General features: G+C 43.4%; 1 long non-coding RNA gene across 1 annotated transcript in view; it reads left to right on the forward strand.

Moving 5' to 3' along the window:
• Positions 1-20258, forward strand: part of LOC146346845 (uncharacterized) — a 99783-nt gene that overhangs the window by 56820 nt on the left and 22705 nt on the right. Inside the window, exon 4 of the long non-coding RNA XR_014789831.1 lies at positions 12817-12991. This is a non-coding gene — a long non-coding RNA (uncharacterized LOC146346845). The remainder of the gene's footprint in view (positions 1-12816; positions 12992-20258) is intronic.

The raw sequence follows: 20258 nt of genomic DNA on the forward strand, positions 1-20258 counted from the left end.
ACCAAGTAATATTGTCTTCCAGAGGTAGAGTCTTAAAAGTGGGTCTGCAGGTGGCTGTGAAGGCCAATTCTGGATCCACACAGCCTCCCACAGTGAGGACATAGGTTTCCGGTGGAAGGTAGTCACAGTGAGGGTTTGCTTGATGTGCCTTCCACTGAGCCCGTTTCTCCCTTTCGCCCTGCACTCGTGCTTCTTCAAAGGCCATAGCGCCTTTAATATAGGCTGACCTCCAGCTGGAATGCTCATGGGTTAGAGCTCCCCAGTTCTCAATGCTTATGTTACATTTTTTTACATTAGCTTTAAGAACATCTTTAAATCTCTTTTGCTGTCTACCAATATTCCGTTTTCCAGTCATAAATTGGGAATAGAGTAGCTGCTTTGGAAGACAATAATCAGGCATTCGAACAACATCGCTGATCCAGTGAAGTTAATGTTGGAGAATCATTGTTTCAGCGCTGGTGGTCTTTGCTTCTTCCAGTATGCTGACATTAGTCCGTCTGTCTTCCCAAGTAATTTGCAGAATTTTTTGGAGGCAGCGGGGCAGTGGCTGCAGCAGATGTCTTTTCAGCAGTTGTCAGTCTGAAGCTAGAAAGAAGAGCTCCACAGCTGTGGCAAGAATACATTCTTAAAAGTTTTTTATTTTAGAAAAAGAAAGAACTGTCATTGCTCACTGCTGTGGAAGCAATTCTGAAATCTTTTGACAAATTTCCATGTCTCCCTGCAAATAGACTGATGAATCTGAGGGCTGTGTGTGTATGTGTGTGTGTGTGTGTGAGAATGCTGTGGTATTCCTCTGTATAAATCCCTATTATGATGAATGTGTATCAGTCAGTGGTATCATGCAAGGCTGAATTGGCCAGGGAATGAGGAAAAGGTGTTATGGGAACATGAACACACAGTCCATTGTACTGACAAGAGCTTAGCTAGTCTTTCCCACTTCTCCTAATTGCATTGGACTAGATGCCCTACAAAGCCCCATCCAACTGTTTCTTCATCAACCACTTTCCTTCATCAAGCTCCTTCTCTTGAAACAGACTGTACACTTTCAAGGCAGGGATGAAATCAGATCAGTATCTTTAGGATTTATTTACTTACTTACCTATTTTTTTCTTGAAATATATATTTATAAATTGCCCAAAACAGTCACCAAGGCAAAATACAACTTTAAAACCAAAGCAATCTAATTAATAACAGAGTAAGCCATCTTTAAAACATTCAGAGAGAGTGAGGGAGTGGAATAAAACTTTAAAACTCATCAAAAGCCAGCAAAAATAAAACAATCTTTATTGCCCACCTAAAGCTAGGCAAGGATAGGGATGGATGAATATGTCAGTTTTGCTTTCTTCCGCATTTGAAGTTTTTTAATCTCAAGTTCTTTCTCTCCTGAATATGAAGAACTTCAAGAATTTTGAAAATCTTTATTCAAAATGAAATTCTCACCCATCTGCACCAGCTAATTTCAATAGGTACAGCTATTCCCAGCATGGAGAGGACCACATTGTCCCTGCTTGCCACAGAGCTCTTAAAGATTAAGAGCCTATCAGAAAAAAAAAGAGGTGGCAAACCTAATTCAGCACTAATATGGTTGAATACACAGGGATTCAAACACAGACTTTTAAGAACAAAGCACTTAGATCTCCAGACCTGGATGAGATGAATCAGTCTGTTTCAGAGTCTCCTAAATTCTAATTCTTTAAATCTCACATTCTTTTTGTGCTGAATATGGAGAACTTGGAAAGTTCTTATCAAAACCAAACTGAACTGAAATTCTCACCCATCCCTAGCCAAAGATAGGGCCAATTTTAGTGTCATGCTGAATCCTGCCCCCTATTTTTGGGAACTTTTTCTCTCCCTGTGAAAGAGGCACTGTTTTTTCTGCCTCTTTCACAGGGAGGGGGAGAATTTTCTCCTTGGAGAGGGAGACAGGGTTTCCACATAACTTTTTAAGTGTATGCGATTCTTGAGCGGTCTTCTTTCTATTTTTTTTAAAAAAAATACCCCCTGCACTTGCAGGAGCCAGGATTCTTCTCCACCTGGCAATTCTTTCTGAACTCTCAGGACACCATGTGACCTCTCCCTCTCCAATAGGAATTGAGAAAGAACTCCCGGCTGGAGAAGAGTCCTGGGCTCCTGCAAGTGCAGGGGGTGTTAAAAAAAAGAAAAAAGAAGACCCACTAACAACTCCCTACTCTTAAAAAGTTATGTGGAAACCCTATTCCCCTCCCCAAGGAGAACATTCTCCGAAATTCTCACCTCTCCTAGCCTCTTTCACCAGAGTTTTTGTTTTGCTCCCCACCCCCAGTGCCCCAAATGGAAGAATTGAAATTTTCAGCATAGCACTAGCCAATTTGAACTTGTCAGGGAGGGAGTTCCCTAATTGGGATACTGCCATAGAAAAGGCTATTAATTTTGTTACCAAGCATGCGCTAAAGACCAATATTAATTTCAATGTGCTTACTAGATACACCTAACTTTGTTCAAGATCAGGCTTTAATAATTCAAATTCTTCTTTAAGTTTGCATAGTAAAGGCATTTAGAGAAAATGTTGTTAGCTCATTGACAGGACATGGATAAGTGAACAGAGAAAATGGACATTTCCTGATGAACTGACCAAGCTGTTTCAGTGGACACACCTATGTGCCAATGCACACAATCAATTATAGTGGCAGTTGTCAAAGGATGAGAGATTCTCATCTCTGATTGGGTTACACGTGTGGCAAAATGAGGTGGTAGAATGTGGAGGTAATAGAATGGACTGTACCACTTCAGAATGGACTGTATGACAGCATTACAAAAAACAAAAACAAACAAACCCCACCTTCCCTTCAAACAAAAAACTAGCAGACCAAGAAGAAATATCTTAATCCAGCCCTTGGTTGGTATTTTGGCATCTCCCATTCTATAGTTCAGTCTATTCTACCTCCTCATTCTACTGTATATATAGAGAAGGCATGAGACATTTGCCATCATACTTTTGGGTATCATACTCCTGTAATTAAAAAGAAGTCTGCCCATGATATTGGGATAACAGTTTCACACAGTCCTTTAAGACAAAACATTTTGGAAGAAAACACTCCAGTCCATAGAAATATGGATATGTTCCTTAATTATCACTTTTGTAGCTACTATCTGTACCTAAATTCAAAGTTGAGTTATTGGCTAAACTCCTTTTTATGGCAAGTTAGACTAAACATGAACGATTTCCCTTTGGTAGGAAAAAAAAAAACCTTAAGAAAAGCTATCCTCATCCATCTAAGCAGTACTAAAATCCCAATCTTTCTCTTGAAATGAGTGTTGTAGCAGAAGAGGGCTATGGTCTTTGGCCTCTGCATTGCCCCAAGGGCTCTTAGAATGGTTATAAGATCTGTCATTCTCTTCCTAAGCATTTTTGCTCCCAGAGTCCTTATCTGCTTACACAATATCTTGATTTCAGCCAATTTGGAAGGGCTCCTAAGGCTGCATCCTTTAGCCAGAGTGCAGCTAAGTACTGTAATCCTTTCTCCCAGTTTAGATTTTCTAGGATTTTCCACTATTAGAGCTGCTGCTTTAATGTTAACTTGGCCCCAAACAGGAATCCCTAACACAGGTTTTTCAAGATAAGATGCCTGCTACTTTTTCATGCAAGGAATGCAGCCGTTTTTCAGTTGTCTGTCTTTAATAGGGTCTATCATTAAGGATCTTAGAGGCATTATACTGAAGCCACTCCCCCCCCCCACCAACCCTACTATAGGCAGCAAAACTAAAGATTGCTTTCCACACTCATCTTTGTGCTGATTTGATCTTTGTGTGATGCTTCCACCATGCAAAGAAGTGATGCAGCCAAGAGGTGGTTTATTTATTTATTTATTTATTTATTATTAAATTTATTAATCGCCCATCTGGCTGGTCACCCAGCCACTCTGGGCGATGTACAACATACAATAAAAACAGTTTAAAACAATAAAATTCTACAATAAAAACATTTTCTAAAATACCCTAACCCACCCTAAATGCCTGCCTGAACAACCATGTTTTTAATGCATGACGGAAGCTCATTAAAGAGGGGGCATGACGGAGTTCCCTAGGGAGGGAGTTCCACAGAGTGGGGGCCACCACAGAAAAGGCCCTCTCCCTCGTCCCCACCAGTCTAGCTGTCGGGACAGAGAGAAGGCCATCCGAGGCTGATCTTGTTAAGCGGCCTGTCTGGTGCTGCTGGAGGCGCTCCTTAAGATAGGCTGGGCCGGAACCATATAGGGTTTTAAAGGTCAAAACCAACACCTTGAATTTGGCCTGGAAAACAACTGGTAACCAGTGCAACTCCTTCAGCACTGGAGTGATGTGATCTTGCCGGCGGCTGCCTTTAATTAGGCGAGCCGCCGCGTTCTGTACCAGCTGCAGTTTCCGAACCGTCGTCAAGGGTAACCCCACGTAGAGCGCATTGTTGTTGTTGTTGTTCAGTCGTTCAGTCGTGTCCGACTCTTCGTGACCCCATGGACCATAGCACGCCAGGCCTTCCTGTCCTGCGCTCTCTCCCGGAGTGTGCTCAAGTTCATATTCATTGCATCCGTGATGCTATCTAGCCATCTCACCCTCTGCTGTCCCCTTCTCCTTTTGCCTTCAGTCTTTCCCAGCATCAGGGTCTTTTCCAGGGAGTTTTCTCTTCGCATTAGGTGGCCAAAATATTGGAGCTTCAGCTTCATTATCTGTCCTTCCAATGAGCACTCAGGGTTGATTTCCTTTAGGATGGACTGATTTGACCTCCTTGCAGTCCAGGGGACTCGTAAGAGTCTTCTCCAGCACCACAGTTCGAAAGCATCAATTCTTCGGCGCTCAGCCTTCCTTACAGTCCAGCTCTCACAGCCATACATTACTACTGGGAAAACCATAGCTTTGATTAGACGGACCTTTGTCGGCAAGGTGATGTCTCTGCTTCTTACTATGCTGTCTAGGTTTGCCATAGCTTTCCTCCCAAGGAGCAAGCGTCTTTTAATTTCATGGCTACAGTCACCGTCTGCGGTGATCTTGGAGCCCAAGAAAGTAAAATCTGTCACTGCTTCCATTTCTTCCCCTTCTATATGCCAGGAAGTGATAGGGCCAGATGACATGATCTTAGTTTTTTTAATGTTGAGTTTCAAACCAGCTTTTGCACTCTCCTCTTTCACCCTCAACAAGAGGCTCTTGAGATCCTCTTCGCTTTCTGCCATTAGGGTGGTATCGTCTGCATATCGGAGGTTGTTGATAATTCTCCCGGCAATCTTAATTCCGACCTGTGATTCATCCAACCCGGCATTTCTCATGATGTACTCTGCATATAAGTTAAATAAGCAGGGTGACAATATGCAGCCTTGTCGTACTCCTTTCCCAATTTTGAACCAATCGGTTGTTCCATGTCTGGTTCTTACTGTTGCTTCTTGACCCTCGTACAGGTTTCTCAGGAGACAGGTAAGATGGTCTGGTACTCCCATCACTTTAAGAATTTGCCACAGTTTGTTGTGATCCACACAATCAAAGGCTTTAGCATAGTCAATGAAGCAGAAATAGACGTTTTTCTGGAATTCTCTTGCTTTCTCCATGATGCAGCGAATGTTGGCGATTTGATCTCTAGTTCCTCTGCCTCTTCGAAACCCAGCTTGTACTTCCGGTAGTTCTCGATTCGCATACTGCTGAAGCCTAGCTTGTAGGATTTTGAGCATCACCTTGCTGGCATGTGAAATGAGCGCAATTGTGCGGTAGTTTGAACACTCTTTGGCGTTGCCCTTCTTTGGAATTGGAATGTAAACTGACCTTTTCCAGTCTTGCAGCCATTGTTGAGTGTTCCAAATTTGTTGGCATATTGAATGCAGCACTTTAACAGCATCATCTTTTAGGATTTTAAATAGCTCAGCTGGAATACTGTCATCTCCACTAGCTTTGTTGTTACTAATGCTTCCTAAGGCCCACTTGACTTCACTCTCTAGGATGTCCGGCTCAAGTTCAGTGACCGCACTATCATGGCTATCAGGGACATTCAGATCTTTCCTCTATAGTTCTTCTGTGTATTCTTTCCAGCTCTTCTTAATCTCATCTGCTTCTGTTAGGTCCCTGCCTTCATTGTCCTTTATCATGCCCGTATTTGCACAAAACGTTCCCTTGAGATCTCCAATTTTCTTGAAGAGATCTCTAGTCTTTCCCATTCTCTTGTTTTCCTCCATTTCTTTGCATTGTTCATTTAAGAAGGCCTTCTTGTCTCTCCTTGCTATTCTCTGGAACTCTGCATTCAGTTGGATATATCTTCCCCTTTCTCCTTTGCTTTTCGCTTCCCTTCTTTCCTCAGCTACTTGTAAAGCCTCATCAGACAGCCACTTGGCTTTCTTGCATTTCTTTTTCTTTGGGACGGATTTCGTTGCTGCCTCCTGAACAATGTTACGGACCTCCGTCCATAGTTCCTCAGGCACTCTGTCTATCCGGTCTAATCCCTGAAATCTATTCCTCACCTCCACTGTATATTCATCAGGGATATGATTTAGGTCATACCTGAAAGGTTTAGTGGTTTTCCCTACGTTCTTCAATTTAAGCCGAAATTTTGCAAGAAGCAGCTCATGATCTGAGCCACAGTCAGCTCCAGGTCTTGTTTTTACTGACTGTATGGAGCTTCTCCATCTTTGGCTGCAAAGGACATAATCAATCTGATTTCGATATTGACCATCTGGTGACGTCCATGTGTAGAGTCGCCTCTTGTGCTGTTGGAAAAGAGTGTTTGCTATGATCAGCCTGTTCTCTTGGCAAAACTCTATTAGCTTTTGTCCTGCTTCATTTTGTACACCAAGGCCATGCCTGCCTGTTATCCCGGTGATTTCTTGACTTCCTACTTTAGCATTCCAATCCCCTATGATGAAGAGGACATCTTTTTTTGGTGTTAGTTCTAGAAGGTGTTGTAGGTCTTCATAGAACCGATCAACCTCAGCTTCTTCGGCCTCAGTGGTTGGGGCATAGACTAGAATTACTGTGATGTTGAATGGTTTGCCTTGGATTCGTACTGAGATCATTCTATCATTTTTAAGATTGTACCCCAGTACTGCTTTTCCCACCCTTTTGTTGACTATGAGTGCTACTCCATTTCTTCTAAGGGATTCTTGCCCACAATAGTAGATATGATGGTCACCTGAATTAAATTCACCCATGCCTGTCCATTTGAGTTCGCTGATTCCCAAGATGTCGATGTTCAATCTTGCCATCTCATGTTTGACCACCTCCAGCTTACCTTGATTCATTGATCTGACATTCCAGGTTCCGAAACAATATTGTTCTTTACAGCATCGGATTTTCTTTTCACCACCAGACACATCCACAGCTGAGTGTCCTTTCGGCTTTGGCCCAGCTGCTTCACCCTTTCTGGCACTACTTGGAAATACCCTCTGCTCTTCCCCAGTAGCATATTGGACACCTTCCGACCTGAGGGGCTCATCTTCCGGCGTCATATCTTTTAGCCTTGTGATACGTTCCATGGGGTTTTCTTGGCAAGAATACTGGAGTGGGTTGCCATTTCCTTCTCCAGTGGACCACATTTTGTCAGAACTCTCTGCCATGACCTGTCCGTCTTGGGTGGCCCTGCACGGCATAGCTTATGGCTTCACTGAGTTACGCAAGCCCCTTCGCCACAACAAGGCAGTGATCCATGAAGGGGCATTACAGTAGTCTAAACGAGAGGAGACCAGGGCATGTACTACCGATGGGAGCAGATGGTCGGGAAGGAAGGGGTGCAGCCGCCGTATCAGATGGAGTTGATACAGCACTGTCCAGCTCACAGCTGACACCTGAGCCTCCATGGACAGCTGGGAGTCCAAAATGACCCCCAGGCTACAGACCTGGTCTTTCAAGGGTAGCCGTACCCCATTCAACACCAAGGTTTAGACCTTAAATCAAGGAGCTGATGAATGGCCTACTCTAGATCAGTTTGCACTCCCTCTGAAGGAGCAGGCTGGTATCTTGGGGGTATTCCTGGACCTGGCTTTTCTACTGGAGTATCAGGTGATAGCTGTGTGCTACCTATATCCTCTCCTTGATGAGGACCTTGTCAAAATGGTGCTGGTTTTGCCCGTTTCCCTTCCAGTTTGAGTGTGCTCTTGGATCTAGCCCTCAGGTGGGATGCAGAGGTGACAGAAGTGGCCAGGAGAACTTTTACACCCCTGAGGCTGAGGTGCCAACTATGCCTCTCCCTGGAGATGTCAGATCCGGCCATGGTGACACATGCCATTGGCTGCAAACCTATACCCACTTACCAGGGAGTAAGCCTCACTGAACTTAATGGAACTTACTTCTGAGTAGAGATGTACCATTAGTTGCATCTTGTTTGGACTACTGTTATGTGCTCTGCATGAGGCTGCTATACATCTTCTCTGCATGAACAGTGTTCAGAAACTCCACTGGTTTTGAACAAGGACAGGCAGACTGTATGTTTGTGGGACTTGCTTTGTCTTTCACTAGAACTCTGAAACCACAAAATGGAGGCAGATGCAGAATAGTGGCACTGGAAGATGGACATCGAATTGCAGAACAAAGTGCCTCTTAGTAGATGATCAGCTTAGGAATTAATTTTTAGTACCAGAACTGGAGCTCTCAAACAAATCCCTTCACATACAAATCTACTCCTGCTTTCCCTCCAAGCATTCTTAATTTCAGCATAATTTGTCAGGGTACTTTTCCTTTCCAGATTTCAAACAACAGCCCCTGCCCCGGCCAAAAAAGAAGGGGAATGTATCATTGCTTCTAGACATCAAAACTGTAGAACATCAGACTACATTCAAATATCTTACAAAGCTTTCCTTTGGTCAAGAGCTTAATCTGCATGTGGAAAGGACATTGACCAGCGGATAATATTACTTACTTTAAACATGTCTTTACTCTAAACACGTAGGATTCCATCCAACGATGCCCAGGCAGAAAGGAATTCATGGAAGTGGATTTCCCTGCCCCTATCTTCCCTGGCAGCCTCCATAGCCCTTCCAATTGCAACATAGAGACCTGGTTTGCATGAACCACAGCCCACTGTGGCTTATTAGCCATGGTGGGTTGCGGTGCTCATGCGTACCAGGTTGGCGATCCAAGCCCCCACTGCCATGGCTTTTTGTTATATGTGAATCTGGCGAATGTGGGATGTTGGGGTGTTTGATAAGCCACCCAGAACCAATGCACTGTTTTAGGGTTGTGGGTGACTTGTCAACCACTCCAACAACTCGCCCCTGCTGAGTTCACACGCAAGCTATGGTGCCCCCCCCGCCATACCCCAAATATTAAAAATGGCAGCCCCTGCTGCAACGAGAAGCCCTATGGGGAAGTTCCCCCTGGTGGCTTCTCATTACATGCAAACCAGGCCAGAGGGTCAGAAGACATGTGGCATGGGGGGCTGAGAAGGAGGGCAGCTTCCATGAGTGGGAGGCCAATCTGCTAATGTAAATGACACTGTTGGATACAACTCACAGCTTTGGGTGGTTGTTTGAGTGAGGAGAAGGAAAAAATCAGATTGAAAATTGATTGGTTTTTAAAAATTAATGTGAAGGAAAAATTACAAACAACTAATAATGTAGGGGCAGACACCTTACTCCCCCTAACTTCTAGAGAGTTATCATGACTAGATGATTTTTCTCTTCTGCCACTCCCTGGACAATTCCAGCATGTCTGATCAGTTAAGGGAGAGATGCTTGAATATCCTCTGGCTTCAAGTGGCTCTCAGCGCAGGAGAAAGATTTAGAGATCAAATCCAATTTTCATATAAATAGCACCATTTTTTTTATAGCTTCTATCCTGCCTAAAGTCTGGAATTCAGAAAAGAACCAGGAGCTTTACATAATGACTACCTCTCCTGGCCAAGTTGTCCCTTTTTTATTCCCTTATTTCTTTTCTATTAAGCAATACAATACTACCCTTTTGCTATTCCTGTTAACATTTATTTTTCCAGGCTTCCTAAAAAAATAGCTTGTGGAAGGTTTGTTTGATATTCTCCTAACATTACAAAGGGGACACCGATGTCTAAAGCAGACATAAAATCACTCAATTAATCAGGCCAAATCCAAAGCAATAGTAATATAATACAAACCAGTTCTGTTTTGTTTTTCTTACAGTATGTCGGGCCGATGCCTCGCTTTCTAACTTTTTCTAAACCCAAATGTACATAAAATAAAAATTAAGGTAGGCAGGCATGTCTGAAATATCACGGTTCTGCCTGATGTGAAAGACCCCAGCTAGGAGTCCTGTGTTATTTTGCGAAACTGTACAGTCCTCAAGCGGTGACTTTACCATGCTATTTTCACATGGTCAGATAAGTTTAGTAAAAGAGCTCCACATACGATAAAAAATAAAATAAACTATCATGACAGAGAAATCACTTGAAAACCTTTATCTTGGCTTCATTCAGCTGAGCTCCTCTACCTCCAGAAGAACCTTCCACTGAACTTTCAGGGTAGTATCCCTGCCTTCCCTTTGTTGGGAACAGTGGCATAGGGGAGCCAGGGCTTGCAGGAGCCCCAGCACTTCTTTATTAGCAGGGATGCTCACATCATCTGCCATGGGCCTTTGAGGTCCCTGTTCCTTCCAAGTTTAGCTTTAATCCTCACGGTAGCTGGGGGGAAATGAATTTTCCGAGCAACGGTATATTGTTCCTTTTGTAAAGCAAAGTATTTTGGGGTGGCTTGGTCTCAGAATGGACAGTTAAGACCCATTAGCTTTACAAAAGACCTAGCAAATGAAACTCCTACAGGTAGTTTATCTGGATCAACACAGCTGCCTACACTTTTGGACTCTCCTTTGTGGTGTGGCTAAGGGGACAGTCATGATGAGTGCCTGCACTTCAAAATGTACCACTACACAACTCAGTGGTAGCTTGTCTTCCTAAGCATGTGTGAGGTTTTCGTTTGTTTGTTTTGTTTTACCAAACTGTCCTTTCCCTTCAGCTCACAGGAATGGAGTTTCAGAAACATTCTAAATCTGACAGCCAGTTGGTGCACCCCATTCTTCAGTCTGAAGACTTTCAGAAAAGGTTATACTTAGTTTACAATATAAAAGCAGCAGCACAAAACAGAGGAAATAAAACTCTGTTTTGAATAATGAACATTCAGAGATCTGGGAAAATAAATGGCCTTAATCCAGTAGAGAAAATACATCAAAGCCAGTGCCAGGTGAGCCTCCCTGCAGAGAGCATTCCTCAGCTGGGCTCCACAGCAGAAAAGGCCCTTCCACTGTCACTACCTTGAAAATCGGGGCAGGGGACTCAGAGAAGGGCCTCTGAGGATAAAGTCCAGGTAAGTTCATGTGAGACAAGGTGCTCCTTCAGGCCTTCAGCCATTTAGGGAGCAATCCTGTGCATGTTTAGACAGAAAAATGTCTTGCAACTCCCATAGCTGGCTGGGGCATGTTGAAATGTGAGGGTCAAACTACACATTACGTTAATTGTGTAGCAGAGGCTATTTCTCTCTCCTTTTACTCATGAGAAGGCTTTTTAAGAAGGGATCTTTTAAAAATCCCTGTACAGGGGTGTGGGTGTGTGTGTGTGTGTGTGTGTGAGAGAGAGAGAGAGAGAGAGAGAGAGAGAGAGAGTCAGGAAGCAAAGTTTTTTTGGGAGAAGGGGTTAATTTTCCCCTCCTGGTGGGCAATTATTCAACATGTTGTTTGACCCTGAGTGTATCAGTTTTCAGTTGTTTGAAGTACCTTATAAATTTGGATACCTCGCTCTAAATCCTCTCAACAATCTTGTAAGGTAGGTCAGGCTCTCTCTCTCTCTCTCTCTCTCTCTCTCTCACACACACACACACATACACACACGCACACACAGGCTGGCCTAAGGTCATTTATCGAGCTTCATGTCTGAGAGTGATTTAAAATTAAGTTTTCCTCATCTAACCCTACACCACACTAGCTCTCTTGCTCTATCTATCATCTATCTATCTATCTATCTATCTATCTATCTATCTATCTATCTATCATGATCTTAGATTCTGTTGTGCCACGTCTGTTATGTCACTGGACCTTTTAATACCTAAAGATAGGGAAACTCTTTCAGGAGAAATATATACAGTCCATACAGTAAGCCACATGCCATTACTAAAAGGCATTTGGAGAAATATGGAAATAAGTAAGTATTGTATTCCATAGTCTCTGCTCAGTATCAGTATGCCAGGTTACGATAACCCCATCCCTGCACCAAAATAAGTGAGTGGCAGAAGAGTTGCGATGTGTTGATAATGTGAAGCACTGTAATGAATTCCTGTGCAGAACCTACCAATTTAAGGTTTTGTGACATGCCACCAGCCTATTTTGGTGCAGAAAAAACAACAACCCCTGGATGATCTCAAGAGCTACTTTCTAAAGGAAAAAAAAAAAAGAATCCTACGCTCCATCTAGGAATCAGCATTTCAGTTTAGGCACAAAAACACTGTCATACTGTGTGATGTTAATAATGACATGCAGTGCAAAGCCAATGCACCTGGCTAGTTGGTAAAAATGCAAAGTGACACTTTATGTACACCTCCTTCTAGCAGGGAAGAGTCCCAAAACATATGTCATTCAGCAACAATGGTACAGCCAACTGGCACCAATTAAAATGTCACAGTTGGTTGATCTTCTTTAATGTTCAAAATCTCTATGAAAATAGTTGAGTACATTAAAGGATCAGATGTGTGGGTACTTATGCTACAAAGTTTATTGCAAAGAAATAAGCATACAGATGAGCTACAACACAATGGCCACTGGAAAAGATTGAATGCGGAACACTTGAGAAACAGGGAGCACTTATTATGTCTTAATGGTCACTACTGTCTTTGGATCATTGGTTTCATGTTCTTGTACTTGGATTGGTTTTCTTTTCAGCATATGGCGCAAGTAGATTTCAACACATTTCTTCAGTGCCCATGTGACAGGAGACCACAGGTCACCTATGATGTGGATGCTCAAGCAGATGCTCAAGAAGAGACCTTTACAGGACAATCATTGGGGTGTTTGCTTGGAACAAATTCCCACAATATTCAGTGGGACTTATTCCCAGGTAAGTGTGCATACGATTGCAGCCTTACTCTGGCTGTACCATCTATATTAATAATAGTGATGTGGTTGAATTTCATAACTAGTTGACTCATTGGTTGAAACTTATGTGTTTGTGATGCTCACCTTTATAGTGGGCTTGGATCATGGTCTTAGAAATTCATTATTAATTTCAGAATAGACAGCAAGCTTTGGGGCATGAGCAGTCTGCATCTAAACTACAGCATTTCTGTGCATGTGCTAAGTTGGTTGGTTTAACTCTTTCCCTACATTATGTAAGGTGGCCATGTGCAAAAATGCGTATACACAGAATGAGATCATGAATGAAAGGAGGACTCTAGTCCAAGGCTACATGGATGGATTTGTTACTTTCTAAGGAAATAGTGAATTCATTTGGGGAAAATTCACTCATCACTAATTAATAATGAATTACTTAATCATGAACCTTGATCCCGTCTAAGTACAGAGAAGTGTATATCAGATGCTGCAAGGTGCAACAACATAGTATTTATAAAAGCAATGTTTCTCTCCTGCCCTTTTTTCTTTATATGGCAGTTTCCTTCATAAGACAGCACACTGGAATTTTATGATCCATTAGCAAGAAGTTATTACACACTTAAAAGGAGAGAAAGAATACATGGGAAGAGCACCCGGCACAAAAAGTGATATAACTAAGAGAGAATCATTGCAGGCCCTTCCTTGATCTCAACTAGCTCAAAATCCCAGACTGCTCTAACACAGCCATGGCTTCCAACTCCCAACACATGTACATCTGTAGTGCCAGTATTTATTTTCTCCAGAAATCCGTACTTCCCAAGTGACTGGCTAGACAATAAGATTTGGTAGATCCTTCACTTCACGGAAATGTTGACTGTATTAACTTAAATTGCTTCCATTAATCAGTGGTTTATTCCCTGGGCAACTCAGGGCCACAAGTTGGGGTTCTTGAGTTCTTGGTGGCTGAATTAGCCTGCTTATATAACAGAATTTTATAGATGGACTGATTTTCCAAGGAATTACTCTAAGATATATTTTTTTTAATGAATGGAAGTTTGGTTTTTTAGGTGCATGAACATGCGATTCCCAGTCTGAGCTTTGGTGGATAGAGACCCCAAAGGGCAATAGGTTAGATCCAGAACTTTGCTTCTGCCAATGGGAATATCTCATGAATGGAGTTTCACTCAGGGGATGTTCTTGCTGGTGGAAGGTAACGTCTGCCAATTCCCCCTCCCCCTGCAACTGCTTACACTGTCTGAAAATCTGCTCCAGAAGGCTGGGGGACCCTCCTGAGCAGATTTTCTGACACAAGTGGCTGTGGGAGAAAGGGAGAATAAGCAAAAGTTGCCTTCTCCGCTTCTGACTGCAGGATTTGTCCACTGGATCAAATGCCTTCTGTGGATGGAGCCTTTCCATTCAAGGAATGTAAAATCTGGATCTAATGCATTATTTCTGAATACACAGTTTGGCTTGGACTCTGCATGCCACACTTCCTGTCATTCCCTTGGACCTAGTCTAGCTGTTTGACTGGGTCAATGGAAAAGGAAACCTCACTGTCTCCAAGTATCGTTTTTATTATTGTCTTCATAGCTAAGCCTCTTCTCCAAGATACAAGCCCCAGCATGGGATAGGGGCCTCAGTACTTGGCAAAGATCCCAATTGCACAGACCACATCTAGGAACATAAGATGTTGCCCTATAGTGAGCCTGATTATTGGTCCATCTAGCTCAGCATTGTCTACGTTGACTGGCAACTTCTCTTTGTATCTCTGAAATGACAGAAGTGTTTCCCAGCTCTACCTAGAAATGCAATGGATTGAATCTGGGACCTTCTGCATGCAAAACATATACTCTACCACTGAACCATGGCCTCTCCACTGTTTGTACATGCATTGTAGCCCTATTCAGGCATTTGGCTCCCATGGATACAGAACACCTAAAGAGGCCATCTGGAGCATATCCCATCAACAATGCTGGATGTGCTGGCCCCACACATCCTGGCCAACATGTGATCAGCATCAGTCTCAAGAGGGCTGCTTGTATGTATGTAGGGTTTCTTCCTCCATGGGGATGGTCAATCAAGTTTTCCAACCCCATAGAGGAAGCCCTATGTGCCTAGAAGCACCCTCCTTCAGACTGACATTGATTGTGCATCAGTCAGGATGTGTGGCCCGCAGATACCAAATGCCTGAATAGAGTACGAGTCTTTATGCTGAGAGTACATAGAGAGCCAGTGGCTGTAATATCACCATCCCCTTGTATGCAGATATAATAAAGCCTCCATATCTCTCTCCCTGCTGCCCCCATGGAGTTAATAGCAGCTTTGGGAGCAAATAGCATGGCTAATAAAGGCACGGGAGAAAGGTCTTTCACAGAGCAGCAACATTCTGTTCATCGAAGCAGCCCTATGGGGCAACTAATTAGCGAAACAAAAACCATGACCATGGTTCTTCACAGTGACATCTGGTTTGGCCCTCAGCACTCGTGGACTTCTGGCCAGTTCCAATCCCAATAGTTCTTTCTTTCTGTCTGTCTGTCTGTCTTGCTTGCTTGCTTGCTTGCTGCTGTCTCCCAAGCCAACATGCTGCTGTTCCTCTGCCTTGGCACCCAGGGAGGCAAATCCTCCTCAAGCCATTGTGATGTAGAGAAGAGGGGTTGAACCTCAGGCCCTTGGACTGAATCTGGCCTACCTGGTGTATCAATCGGGCCCTCTGGGGTTCCCCAGAGAGCCCTATCATCCCCCTTTCCCCCACCCCCTTTCCCCCACCCCCTTTCCCCCACCCACTAATCATTTGGTGGTTTCCCCCGAATTCGAAAGGTTGACATGCCTCTCTGAAGGCTCAGTTACTGGCAGTAAGAACTTTATATTCTGGTATTTTTGGTATTTTTGCCCCTTGGGCCTTTGGCCTTGCCCACCACTAGAATGTGGCCCCCCGAGCGCTTCTCTGAAATTGAATTCAACTCTCGGGCTGAAAGAAGTACAACACGTCTGGTGTAGTGGATAGACTATTAGACTTGGACTTGGTGGGTTCATTTCCTCACTAAGCTGTGAAGTTCAGAGCCAATTGACATATTACACTAATCACGTAGTGTGCAGCTGAGGGTTAGCTTTTTATTTACTTTAGTGAATGTGTGTGTGGCCCTGATTCAGATCAGGACCACTGCACACTAGGGGGGAAGGATTAAACTCCCCCACCCAATTTCCCCCTGAAATCCACCCCTCCTCCATGGGGAGGATTAAGGAAACAGATAATAAAATGGATGCCATTGGAGACTTTTTCTTTTTCTTTAACCCTCCCACAGTGGTGGTGGTAGGATTTTTGTTGGGGGGAGGAAATAGCACGCGGGTGAAGGTTTAATCCACCCTTCCCAGTACAAGGTGGTACCAGTCTGAATTGGGGCCACACATGCTTGCTCTAGAGTAAATAAAAAGTTAAACTTCAGCTGCACATTACATAAGTAGGCTGGATCTACACATAGCAGTTATACTGTTATCATACCGTTATCCAAACTTTTGGTGTACATGACACCAATGGTCACCAATAGTTATGATAACGGTATAACTGCTATGTGTAGATTCAGCCTTAGTATAAGATGTAGTTTGGTTCTCAGTGAGTAATGCTTGCTTGTCTTCCTTCTTTCAGGCTAAGCAGTTAAAATGAGATAACCACTTATATACTACCAATTCAAATGTGATAAATAGATTCTACATCCCATAGCCAGTTGGAAGTACAAATGACCACTGGAATAATGTGGACTGATACTGAAACCCACTTGCGCTTTCCAAGATGTTCCATCTGTTTAACCCACATGTCACAGTAACGTCTCTGTTCCCTGGTTTTAATATTACATCAGTAAAGCTGAAAATGAATTCTCAACTTCCTGATTGAATACCTAAGAAATATTTTAAAAGAAAGAAACAGTGATAACAAAAATGCCTCTAAAACAGGCTGGTTCCCCACAATTCAGCCTTCTGTGTATCATGCTGAACGTTACAGTTCTGAAAGCTGAAATAGCTCGCCCGCTGATACTCTTCCACTAGTGAAATGGCCACCTCTATTTTCAGTGCATTATTTTTCCCCAGATTCTGTAGTGAGCTGTTCAGTTTTAAGCTAAAATAGGGAAAAGACAATGCTACTTTCAGATTTGAGTCCATGATAAAAAGAGTGACACCGGGGGAGAAAGAGTAAAATGTCTGGAAAATTAAGACTTATGGCGATGTAATGACCCAAGAAGGAAGCACTTCCACTACAGAGAATTCCCAACAGTAATCTTAGAAATCTCATTACAGAGTGATCCTCTGTTACTTCAAGAATAGTCTCAAACACAATTCAGTGTAATAACAGGAGGCTCTGTGTGTCAATTAAATCCTAACTCTTCAGCATCTCTAATTCCGAGTACATGAAATCAGGAGTGCAGCATACCAATTGACTATCCTTGTGTTTGAGCCCCTTATGCATGCATGGTTTGCCAGTACAATAAAAACAGAACACACACATTTCTGGATTCAAGTGTTGTTCCTCCAGCTTGACAAGGACGGTCATTTAAATAAATAAATAAATAAATATTTTAAGGAAAGAAATATTAACAAATATCCAGACCAGCCTTCCCCAACCTGGTGCCCTCCAGATGTTTTGGACTACAACTTCCAGAATTCCCAACTATTGGCCATGCGCACTGGGGCTGATGGGAGTTGAAGTCCAGAATATCTGGAGGGCACCAAGCTGGGGAAGGCTGATCTAGACTAAAGAGCACAGGACAAGAATCCCTCATTCCTATTAATGAAAGGGAATCTTTTAAAAGCAGAGACCAAAAATAATTGCAATCAACACATCATTTAATCTGGCATAAACAGTGACAGCACATCCATTGGGAGTAACATAGCTCCATCCTTGCCAACCCTCCCTCTCCCCTGCCACCTTTTTCTCAGGGTGCTTCCAGTTGAGGCCTTTATCCTGCTATTGCACTGCCTCATACATGGAATTTTGCAAGGGCTGCAGAAAACTTTATCTTCCACTTGTAACTCTCCTGTTTTTTCCCAGTGCCTCTTCCATTTTTTTTCTTTCCATAAAAAAATCCACTAATGAAGAAAAGCTGCATGATGTATTTCAATTGGTGGCACTAGAAGCTGCTGGTCCGGAAGCATCTTCAGTGCCATGTGGATGAGAAAGGCAAAATATGCCCACTTGCTGTCAAGTGCTGAACCCTCCCAGCATGGTTGCAGTCAAACAAAGAAGTCGATCTCCAAGTAAATAGCCTTTATTATGGGAAACAGTAAATCTCACAGTGGCTCAGGTTATAGACTTTGTCGTCCTATGTCAACATAGTGCTAACATCCTGGATTAATCTGAAACACTACTAAATCGAGTACCTGAAGATCGCTTTGATGGATGCACTACTGTTAGGAGAGAAGTTGCTGCAAATGTGGTGCCAGTCTGCAGTACAGAACCTGAGAGGCTTTTCCAGTCCCACCCTCAGGGAGGGTCTTCATCTAGAGAACTCTTGTGATGGGCCGACCTTGTAGAATGCTTTACTTCCTGAATTTGCTTCTTCTCTTGACCTGACATCTGATCCTTGCATCTGTCATGTCCACCCCCCACCCCTGGTGAGTTGCTGTGTTCCCAGAGATGGAAAAGTTATGGATGGGCTTTACTCCAACTGATTATGCCTGCACATGGACAGATTCTTCTCTGTCTCCCTGAAGCTCTGGTCCCACTTCACACTTTCCCCCATCTGACTCTGAATCTGTTCTCATGGCCCCTTGAGATGCTGACCCCAATCCTGACACCTTGCCAGGTTTTAATCCTCTGTCATTCCATACACTTCCTCAGAAGTAAAGAAGTAGGAAGCGGAACTGAATGTGGATGAAGCTAAAGATCTCTAAGAGGAAAATACAACAGTGGAGGAGGGGAAGCAAGGTGAAAGGTTGAGGGTCAGTCAGCAGCACAAGGGGAGCAAGGCAGAGTGGGAGAGAGTACATTTTGGATAAGGACATTTGGGTAGCTAAGGACATTTATGGGACAGAGAATTTTGGGGAGATAAATCCCAAGGGGCAGTATCGAACTGTGTCATTCTGCTAGTGCAAATGATGTTAAGTTGGCAGAAACTAGGTTCTGAACTATGTGCAAGAGGAGAATCCAACTAAGGTTTTGTTTGTGCAAGAGATTGCACAACCACTTGCACAAGAGGTCACGCAGTCTTCAGGCACGATGCACAAGAGCTTTGCTATTGGTATTGGAGTCTGCGGAATGTCACTGCCCAAAGTGTTTTTGCAGATTGCATCCTAAGCCAGCAACTGGCAGAAGATAGATCAGGATCAACTGGAAAGATTACTGGATGATTTGCAGTAGAGTAGTAAAACGTTCAGATTCCCAATTGTTTAATAATGGCAACAACAAAAATGCACCCTTCCCCCTAAGTTGGGATGTCAAAAGGTGTGCTGAAAATCTCTCCCCCCCACACACTTTTTGGGGGGGGACCATTCATCCTCTCTGAAAATGTGGTGGTGGGATTTTCAGCTGCTTTGGGGGGAAGGGAGAAATTCTGATAATTTTTCTTTGGGTGGGTGGTTTTGGATTCCCTTTATGGATAAGGTCGCCAAGATTTTTTCCTCTTTTAAAAGCACTTTAAAAAAAAGTCTTGTTGGTTTCTGGTCACAGCAGTGAGGCTCTCAGTATTTGCAACTTCCTGAGTACCAGATGTGTGGTACTTTTCCTGTGCCAGATACCGACTGGAATGACCCTGCATCATGTAACATCATTCCCATGGGCATCAGCAACAGGAAGAGAAAGCATAGCTAGGACTCTAGAGGCTGCAGAGAGGGAGGGTCTCACTGTTTTGGGCTGTGGCTGGCGAGGCTTTTTTAAAGTGTAAAAAAAAATTGGGAGGGGTTTCCCTGAAACTCCTCATCCATAAACTAAGGTAATTCAAGCCCCACCCCCACATTATGTTGCAATTCAGCCACCCCCACTGTTCTTTTTATGTATGTATGTATGTACAGTATGTATTATTTATGACATCTATATCCTGCCTTTTTCCTCCTTAAGGAACCCAAGGCAGTGTACATTATCCTCCTCCTCTTTATTTTATCCTCACAACAACAACCCTGTGAGGTAGTTTGGGCCGAGAGTCTGTGACTGGCCCAAGGGCACCCAGTGAGCTTCCATGGCCGAGTGGGGATCTCCGGACTCCTAGTCCAACACTCTCGCCACTACACCACACTGGCTCTCAGTTTTTTTGCCCTTCCATGTAAATTGCTGAAAAAAGCAGGGCTGG

This window comes from Heloderma suspectum, chromosome 4, assembly GCF_057233095.1.
Source record: "Heloderma suspectum isolate Gila_16-S chromosome 4, 16-S_ref, whole genome shotgun sequence".
Classification (NCBI taxonomy): domain Eukaryota; kingdom Metazoa; phylum Chordata; class Lepidosauria; order Squamata; family Helodermatidae; genus Heloderma; species Heloderma suspectum.